This window comes from Mugil cephalus, chromosome 2 (genome assembly GCF_022458985.1).
Source record: "Mugil cephalus isolate CIBA_MC_2020 chromosome 2, CIBA_Mcephalus_1.1, whole genome shotgun sequence".
Taxonomy (NCBI): Eukaryota; Metazoa; Chordata; class Actinopteri; order Mugiliformes; family Mugilidae; genus Mugil; species Mugil cephalus.
Genome location: NC_061771.1, coordinates 3,477,626 through 3,488,469, shown reverse-complemented (window position 1 = coordinate 3,488,469; position 10,844 = coordinate 3,477,626).

Sequence of the window (10,844 nt, the reverse complement as noted above, 5' to 3'; positions counted from 1 at the left end):
GGGCTCTTTGGTGTTTGCCCTGCGTCTTTCTTGGCATATGTTGCACTGTTCTATTTCTGCTTCGATCTGTGTCCCCATTCCGGGCCAGAAGAGGAAATCTCAAGCTCTGTTCTTAGTTTTCTCAATGCCCATGTGCCCTGTATGTATGCGCTGGATCATTTTTATTCTGAGTCTTTCAGGGACTATGGTTTTCTCACCTTTGAAGAGAATTCCCTCAATTTCAGAGATCTCATCTCTATGGTTCCTGTATTCCTGGATATTGGGTGGACATTTCCTCCTTTCGGCAGGCCATCCATCCTTTATGGCTCTATTGAGTGCAGTGAGCTGTGTGTCTTGTGCTGTTGCTTGTTTGATCTTCAGCAGTTTGTTGTCGCTTACTGGGACGCTGCTGATGAGTATGTGTACTTGTGCCTCCATGTTTTCTTTCATGCTGCTGTCCTGGTGTTCGGTGGACTTACAGGACAGGGTGTCAGTCACTGGTATGTCTTTCCCTGGGAATGTCGTACTGTTGGAGCTGCAGAATCATCCTCTGTAGCCGTGGTGGTTCTGTTGCTAGGGGTTTGCAGAGGATTGCTTCTAAAGGTTTGTGATCAGATTCTACAGTTACTGTGTGCCCGTACATGTACTCATGGAAACACTTCACCTGAAACGTACTGCATATAATTCCTTTTCAATCTGTGCGTAATTCTCTTTAGTGTTGTTGAGTGACTTGGATGTGTGTGCGATGGACTGTCCCTCCTGGAGCATGACAGCACCAAGGCTGCATTTTGAAGCATCCACTTGAAGTCTCAGCTCCTTCTGAGGGTCGAAGTAGGCAATCACGGGGTGATGTGTTATCAGTTCTTTCATCTGCATGAACACTTTGTCATGGTTCCTGTCCCATACAAACTCATTGTCTTGTTTTAAAAGGTGTCACGGGGGTGCATTCATCTTGGAAAGGTGTGGTACAAACCGGGCCAGGTAATTGATTATCCTGAGGATGGTCTCTAGTTCCCCTTTGCTTGTGAGTGGCTGCATTTCCTGGATTGCCTTTACTTTTTGTGGGTCTGGTTTGACACCTTCGCGTGAGAGTGTGTAGCTGACCTCCGACACACATATTTGTCATTTGTCTGGATTTACCCCCACCTCCCCCTCACTCTTGTGCATCTCAGCATGGGCTTGAGATTGTCATCGTGCTCCTGCTTTGATCTCCTGATGACCAGGATGTCATCGACTATGGCAGCTATGCCACTGAGGCCTTCGTATGTCTCGTTGACCCGTCTCTGGAAGTCATCCTGGGCCGAATTGATCCCAAAGGGCAGCCGAAGGAGATGTTGAATGTCGTTAGCAGGAACGACTCAGTGACTAAGATGAGGGGTGCTTTTGTGTCAACTATGTAGAATTTGAGCATCATGGAATTGTCTTTGTGCTTACATAACAGGCTGCAGGTGCCCTTCACTTTCAGTGGTTCCCCTCCATAAGTGGTAAGTCTTTGGATGGCTGGCTTCACTGTGACATCTTTGAACAGTCTATTGAATATGTATCCCAGGATGGCATTAATTTGTGCGCCAGTGTCTATTTTGAATTTCACAGTCTGGGGTCCAATTTCAGTTTCGATGTATGCTGTTCATTGCTTTCTCCTGTGTTTTTGGTCGTGAGCCCATCAATGAACAATTCTACCTACTTGTCTGTGATTGCTTGTCCTCAACAAGCAATCCGCCAAAATGTTATCTAGCCCCTTTTTCTGCCGAATCTCAATGTTGAACTCCTGCATAATCAACGCCCACCTCATTAAACAATGGTTGTGGTTGTACATGCGGGACAGGAAGACAAGGGGATTGTGGTCAGTGAAGACCAACACAGGCAAGGGGCTGGAGCCGACATAGACCTCGAAATGCTGGAGAGCCATCAACAAAGCAAGTGTTTCCTTTTCATTGGTGGAATAACCGAGTTGGTGCCTCAGGCATTTACCTCAGGTGATTAACACCATCAGCATCCACCTGCATTAGGACCGCACCCACCCTGCTGCCATCCACTTCGAGTCTGAACAGTTGAGAGAGGTTTTTGAGCAGCGACCACTGGAGCATGGCTCAGTAGAGCTTTCACATTCTCAAAACCGTACTGGCACTCAGAGGACCACACAAAATCCACTTTTGGACTAACTAGGCTGGTCAAGGGATGAACTATGATTGAAAAGTTCCGACAAAAACTTCTATAATATCCTGCCATGCCTAAGAACCTGTGAAGGGCTCTCCGAGTGGAAGGGACCGGACAGTCCATTATAGCAGAAACTTTGGCTTCTATGGGCCTCACCTGGCCCTGCCCCACTTCCCTCCCCAAGTAGGTGACCGTGGCTTTCCCGAACTCACACTTGGCCAAATTCAAGGTTAAAGTGGCTTTAGCCAGCCATGTGAACACTTTTTCTAAGGTCTGTAGGTGCTCCTCCCAAGTAACGGAGTACACGATTAGGTTGTCCAGATACGCATTACAGTTGTCTACACCTGCCAACATGCTGTTAACCAGCCTCTGAAAAGTAGCGGGGGCATTGCTCATACCAAAGGCCATCACCATATACTGCAGAAAATGATCAGGCGTTACTAATACAGATATTGCAGAGGCACGTTCAGTTGGCACCTGCCAATAACTCTTGAGCAAATCCAATTTGCTCACAAATTTAGCTGTGCCTAGATTATCGATGCAGTCCTCCATCCACGGCAGAGGATAGGAGTCAGAGTCTGTAACAACATTCACTTGGGAAAGTCTGTTATGAAGCGCGGAGACCAGTCGGATTTGACCTCTAACAGACGAGGAACTCCAGGGTCCTCGAACTAGGTGTGGCTAACCCGTTTTGTACCAAATATTCCGTCTCCTTTTACATCAACTCACGTTTCATAGGATTAGTGCGGTAAGGATGCTGCTTTATAGGTTTAGCATCTCTAACATCGATATCATGCTGGATGACTGTGGTGCGTGTGGGAACGTCACTGAAAAGACAGGAGAATCGAGCTCCTAACTCAATTATATCTCGCTTTTGCCCCTCTGACAGGTGAGTCAAGTGAGCTGGCACTGTTTCAAAATTTCTTAATTTGGCAGCCGAGCACTTTGGTGGGAAGGATGACGCAGCTTTAAGCCATCATCGCCGTCAGCGAAATTTGGAGCCTTGACCACAATCAGTCCTGAACTACCCGAGACAGTCCCCGAGCTCCCCGGACTTTTCACCCCCTCTATAACATTGTACTGTTTCAACATATTGATGTGGCACACACACGTTTTTCGCCGCCTCTCCAGGGTACCGATAACATAGTCTGTGTCACTTAAGCGATCCTGTATTTCATATGGCCCAGAAAATTTAGCAGACAGAGCAGAGCCGGGAATAGGCAATAACACCAACACTTTATCGCCTACCTGGAAATGATGGGAAAAGTAACACACACATACTTACGGGAAGTGTCAGTATGATCGTCACAGTCTGTGCGGTAGAAAGAGACTCATTTGCCAGGGAGTTGGCCGTGCAACTGCACATGGAACTGGCTTACATAATCCAACACATTTTTTTTTTTCACGCGAGTCTCTGGGAGACATTAACTTTTCCTGTAACGACTTAACTGGACTGCGGAGTGTGTGCCCGAAGATGAGCTCTGCCGGACTAAATCCTAAAGATTCTTGGAGTGCCTCTCTTGCTGCAAACAACACAAAGGGGATTCCTTCATCGCAGCTTTTGTCAGTTTCAATAGGAAGGACAAGGAAGAGAAGCACAGCAGAAGGAAGAACATCACCATTCCCTACATAACTGGTGTATCAGAGAAACTGAGGAGAAAAACACTGCAGTTTATTTCAAACCTGGCAACACACTAAGACAGAATCTGGTCCACCCAAAGACAAAACACCTAGACAATAACAGAGTAATGTAGTGTATGCTGTTCAGTGTAGTGAGGAATGTCCAGACTTGTACATTGGGGAAACAAAACAACCCATCCACAAACACATGGCCCAACACAGGAGAGCCAGCTCATCAGGCAATGACTCAGCAGTCCACCTCCACCTGAAGGACAAAGGACAGTCCTTTTATGATACCAACGTCAAAGTCCTGGTCAGAGAGGACAGAGAGTTTGAGAGAGGAGTAAAGGGAGCCATCTATCTCAAAACCTTCTCTAAACAGAGGAGGTGGACTGAGACTTAATTTAACATCTATTTACAATTCGATTTTGACTTCTGTCCCCAAGAATTTTCAACACCATTCACACCTTGAGCCTCCAGGCTCCCATTGAGAGTAGCCTCGTTAGAGCTCTATTCATAGGGTAAGTAGCCTAGGCACACAGTTCCCCCCATTCAAGGACAGGTAAGTACCAGCCATTGTGGAAATTAGTGACCCCAGTTTCTGGTCAAGCAAGTTTCAGGTGGGTGGTACCCACAGAGTTTTTCCTATTTAAACCTCAATTTCCCATAGTTTATCAGAACTGAAGAAGCCACTCGGACGAGTGGCGAAATGTCTTCAAGAAATTCTACAAGTCCAGCTGAACTTATTCAACGCTTTTTTGTATTACCATGACCTGGATGACTGTAAACCTTCACAGACATTTTCAATACAATATTTGCAAAGCACGGACTTATGCGTCTGGTGCCACCGTTCCAACGCACCCTGTGACTCTGGATGGTGCGCGCTGGAGACGGCATGCTTCACCTGTAAAGTTTTGAGCACCTGTTGGAATAAATTAGACTGGAAATTGGTACCCTGACTGGACTGGACTACCCGGGGGAGACCGAAGATAGAAAAAAAACTTTGTCAACACCTCAACAAGAGAACTGGCTGTTATTTTCTGCAGAGGAATGGCCTCAGGAAACCGAGTGGCAGCGCACATGATGGTAAATAAATATTGGTTTCCTGCCTTCGTTCGTGGTAAGGGACTGACACAGTCTATTATTATTCGCTCAAAGGGCTCTCCTATGACAGGGATGGGAGGCAGTGTGGCTGGAGGGGTGGCTTGAATTGGTTTCCCCGCCATTTAGCAAACATGGCAACTATGGCAATATCTGGCCACGTCACTCTTTAACCCTGGCCAGAAAAAAATGTTTTAAGATGAGGTGATACATTTTTGTAACGCCTAAATGTCCCGACCACTGACTCTCGTGGGCTACTGACAGGACGTGGGGGCAGTATGCAGCAGGCACCACAATCTGATAAACATTATACCCCTGTGAATCACTAGCGACAGAACAGCACCATTTATGCATTAATACTTTGTTGTCCAACACATAAGCCACAGTCTCACCACTTGCTTTGCAGGCACTCATCACTTTTGAGAAGCATGCTGCCAGTGTCAGATCAGCCCTTTGCTCAGCGTACAGTTGTTAACACATAAGCCACAGTCTCACCACTGGCTTTGCAGGCACTCATCACTTTTGAGAAGCATGCTGCCAGTGTCAGATCAGCCCTTTGCTCAGCGCACAGTTGTTCACGCGTGATGGGGAGCGGCAGGCTCTCCAGAGCCGGCTTAACCTGATTGGCAGAACGCACCAGCTCAGGGCCGCCTCCGGTGGGAGACAGGGGTGGTACCTCTGTCTCTTTTCTTTCGTCAACTTCCTCTGAAAAAGTGGACATGAGAAAACTATCAGATAGACATATCTCTGGATTTTTAAGTGCCCGTGCCCGCATGACTACACAGACGGGGAACAACTCAAGGTGGGGAGACAGCACTTCATTGGCTTCAGCACTTGGGGGGGGGGGGGGTCCAGTCCTTCAAATATAAACGGCTCGAAACAGCAGTCACAAGTTTCCTTGTCCTGTTCCCCACCCACTCCCATCTCACATTTTATTAAACCTACGCCCTTCGGCTGCTTTCTTAAACTCTTAAAATAGAATTCATTCCCGTAGGAAGACCAAGCTCGGACCAAAGCTCCCCCTGGTGATGGCCGCTGGTTAAAGTGGTCACAGGGAGCGGTCCCTTAGGTAGCACCGCTGCCTCCTTGCTATGAGGCAAAATGAAGCCACCCCATACCTTGCCGACTTTGCCTGACCAGCTGGCTGAGCAAGATGATTCATCTGATGATAATCTAATTGGTGGTCTGGATAAGTGATACTCACTTCCACTGAGGTGGCCCGGCTGCCTTCGAGGGGGGTCCGTCCTCCCACTCATCTCCTCGTGTCGCGGGGTGCAGGCTCCCCACTGCTATGGTCTGGCTGTGGCTGTGGAGACCATGTTGGCTGCTGCTTCTGTGGTTCGCTGAGTTCCAGCTCTAGTCTCCTCGCTCTCCCTCTGGGTCCTTTGGTCGTGGCTGATTGGTATGTGCGGCAGAAGGCGGCCCCATTCATTTAACTTTTAGTCCTTTTAGTGTTCTAAATGTAGTTTTACCTTTGATCGGTTTAAGGTGAGCCAATAATCAGAGTTGCATCAGCACCCCAGAGACCCTGCTGCTTTGTTCTAGTTAAATTTGGCATCTTTCTGCCCTGGTGGACGGACGGGCTACATGCTCCTTTCCCTGCACGGTGTTCTGCACCAGTCAGCTGGCTGCTGCGGGTGTTACTGGTCGGACCAATCCTTAACAGGATGTTTTAACAGATGAAACCGCTTGCCGAGTGTTTTCTATCTTCCTTATCATACTGTAAATTTAGTTTTTAGGTTTGATTGGATTACCATTATTTACCTGTTTTTTTACTTTTTGTTTTATTTTATTTTTTTTTCCTTTCCTCCTTGTTGATGACCCCTATTTTCAGTTATTTGTTTGCCTGATTTAGACTACGTTGTGTGTGTCTGTTGTGTTTTGGGGTGCCTTATTTAACACTGGGGCTCCTCCACTCCCCTTACCCCGAGCGCCACTGGTAAGCTCCAGCACTGAACAACAAACCCTTTTGGTTGAACTAGTTTCCCAATGTGTTTGATGTTTTTTGTTTTTTTAACACTGACTTTTACTAAGTATGTATAAATAAAGAGTCTTGTTGTACCATCCTGGGACCACGTCTCCAGCTCCCTCAATGCAACTTACCTGTGTGCTTTCTATTTGTTATTGCGAGAGAAAGAAGAAAACAAAACTATTTCCTTGGGCGCAATCCCCAGGGTGGTCCGTCAGCTTGGCAAAGTTAGGGCTTTCTCAAAATGAATGCTGAAATCGTATGCCGTTACACTTGGATATAGTAGAACAGCCTCCAAACCGTTCGCACTTCTACATCCATGTTTGACAGTTGATGTCACACTCTGATGAACCATCCTTTCACCTCCTCAATGGTGTACAAAAAATCCTGCGTGATGAACCAAAGACAGTTTTGATTCATCAGTTCATAACAGCTTCTTCCATTCTTTAGAAGACTATTTGCAGTGTTTCATGATCCAGGAAAGCCTCTTTTTCTTATGACATCTTAGCAATGGATTTCAAACTGCCACTTGTTCTGCCAAACCTGCAACTTGAAGTCTTCTCTTCACAGCTGAAACTGACACCTGCTTACTACAACCACTATTAAGCTGAGCTTGAAGCTGTTGTCCCATGATGCCTGTCAAACTTGTCCTCTGATTTTGATATGGTTTTGTGTCTACCAGACCTCTTTTTACCAGAGTTTCCCCCAGTTTCTGCGGGCCCTTCGATGGAAAATGCACTCACTGACACCTTGACTTCAGTAACTTGTTCTAATGATCTATCAGAAACACTGTATTTATTATTGTTAGATTACAAACAGCCCATCATTTTGAGAAAAAAAGAAGATGGGGACAAACTACAACTAGCCCAGATATCTAAATCGAATCATGTTCAACACGCAAGTCTTAAATAGGAAGCTATAATCTGACAAAATCAAATTTTTTCTAAGTAATGTAATTATTGTTGTAAAAATCATAGCAGCTTCAAATGTTAAAAAAAGCTTTGCAATTTTTACCAATATGAAATCTGAGTACAAAACTTTTCTTTTTAAAATATATTGTAATGAACCAAATATTTGAAACACACAGTATGTACTTTTGCAAATGTATTTAATGCAACCCTGTCACATCTCAGTTAAAGCATCAATATAATAGAAGCAATGGCCTGGTGTCCTACTGACCTTTACATCCAAGAAAGAACAATAAATAGAAAAGAAATAGAAAGTTGAAGTAGTTTTATTTATCTACTCACCAAGTATAGTCCAATTCCCCTTCAGCTGGTCTCCCTTCTCTGGTCATGTTCCTCAAATTTGCCTCTGTGTATTCAGAGTCGAGGCAGCAAAATGATGTCTTATCAGCAGAGTTTAGACAAAGGGTATCGTGGTTTGCCTTATTAAGTTGAGATGCTCATATTTCAATCACAACAGTATTCAGGATTTACCCCTTTTGGTCTAGGCAACCTTTATATTAATCTTTAAAACCCAGAAGAGATAGTAAACACAGAGTAATGCTTTGCATCATGTGTTTCATCTGTTAAGTCATGTGCAATTTAAGTTTAGGCAGAGTAAATTAACAGATAAAACTTACAGAAGAAAAGCCTCAAAGAAATGTTGAGACCAGCTTGAAGAAGAAACGTAACTCCTAAGAACACAGCAACCAGTCTGTACAGTTTTCTTCCTGTGCAGAATATATAGCACACATACTGTGTATTATGCATTAACTGTACATTAAATTTTTCATTTTCTTCTGTCTCACCAGGTACAGCAACAGCCTCTTCAACATCTTCATCAGCGTCCCTCTTCAAGGCAACACTCCTGGGAAAATTGAGAGCGATATTTGATTCATCTATAGACAGGGGTGAAAGTAGTTTTAAATTCTTGCTATTGCTACCTCAATATTCATCCAATGTCCAGTCAGTCAGGTTATGCTCCATTGGTCATGATGTGACGCCGACACAGGTAGGTCAGAGCTCTATATGATGACATTAGTGACAAAAACACACAAAAACCATATCAGAGTTTTGAGGTTGAAATTTTTTTTTATTCATTCATTTTTGTATGCACCCATTAATACAGATTTTCAGTTTGCCTTTGTGAAATAATTAGTTTTAATTGCAGAAGATCAAGAAATCGCATTTACTGATATTGAGAGATAGCTTGTTCAATTCAAACCCTTTAGAAACATGACATTTCTTCATGAACCGATTACATCAAAATAGTAAGAACATGAGAAGCTATGAGGTTCATGTCATCAGCAAACAGAATAGGAAGAAGTACTTTGCAAGCATAAGATAAGCCAAAAATAGTAGAGGACCCAGGATGGACCCCTGTGGTACCGCAGAGAGAATTCTCAATTTTTTTGATGAGCTTCCATTTAGAAAGACAAATTGCTCTCCGTTTGCTAAATAACCCTGGATACCATATATATTGAGCTTGGAGATTAGTATTAAGTGATTGTGTCAAATGCTTTAGATAGATCTAAAAGTACACTGGGGCGGCAAATTGGTTCTGTGTCTAGCACTGTTGGCTCCCAGCAAAAAGGTCCGGATGGCCATGGCCGTTTGGCTGTATGCTTTCTTTTACAGGTGCACTGTTGCCTTGTCGGGCCTTTTGGCCATGTCATCCATGTGTGACCGGGGCAACTATAAGCCCCTGACAACGCCACCCTGGGAGTTTCACCCAGGGAAAACACACTTACTATATAGGTTCGTAATAAAAAGGAGGAGCAGGGACGTGAGTTTCCAGGTATAGACAAATGTGATTTCATTAGATGACTGTGATTTTAGAGGCTTAATGATATCCGAGTTAAGTATAAAAGAATGCAAACAATACTTAAAATGCACAACAACTGTGGCAGGCTAAAAATGGTTACAATAAGTTTTTCACACAAATCAAAATAATCATGCAAAATGTAAATTATACATGCAAAACACAGGCAGGGGAGAAGCAAGCAAAAAGGAAGACCTCACCTGTACTGGCACCAAAAACCACAACTATATATATATATAAAAATAAATAAATTAAAAAAAATCACTCACAGGTCAGTATAATAAAGTGAAATAACCCAAAAAGTACACAAATTAAATTAGGTGCGGACAAAAACAGTAGGTCAGAGCTCCTCCTAATAAGGCAAAAATAAACAGTATTAACAAAATAAACAGATGTGCCACAAAATTGCTACTGAAGGTATTGCATTACCTTACAGCAATTATCTTACAGCAATTAGGTCATGCAGCAATCAGCATCATCATCATCATCTCATTCCTGCCACATGATGGCACACAACTCAAATATGGATGTAAAATGTAACATTTGTTAAACAAAGGAGGAGGAGCATCTGAAACGAAACCATGGTTAAAAAATTATAACAAATGACCATTCTACCTGAGAGCTGCGAGTTACTGTCTGCATGTGATCTGATATACAAATGCACTACACAGCGCAAGGAGGGGAGAGCAGCCACTACGTCCGTCCACATATAGCTCTGATCCTTCCTGCAACAATCTACATTAATAATTTAAAAAAAATAAGTCTGTGCTAAACACATATTTCTCCACACCCATAAGAGTGCACAATTACTGCCGTATTGCTCCACCAGGACGGTCGGGTAGAGAAATCAAGGCTAGCCTGCTGCGGGCTGCTTGCGGCTACATTTAAGAGGGCTGAGCGGTGATTAGTGCTCATTTGTTATCAGTTAGGCTGATTACCATACTTCATACTTCTTCATTGCTTATGATCCTCATTTGTTATGTTTACTTGTAAAATCATTGTTTAAAATTGGTATTTCTGTGTGGCCCTCCCTTCTTTGTTGTGACCTAAAACAGGAGTCCGGAGCATAACCACACACACCATTCAGCATCACACCTTCAATTTCCAGCTTAAGATTGACATTCTTCACCTCAAGGACATTCTACACAAACTCATCCTTCACTCCATTCCTCTTCTTTTCCACACCGTGGTAAAACAGTTAAAACCATGTTCCAATGCTTCTAGCCTCGCTACCTTTCCATCCAGTCTCCTT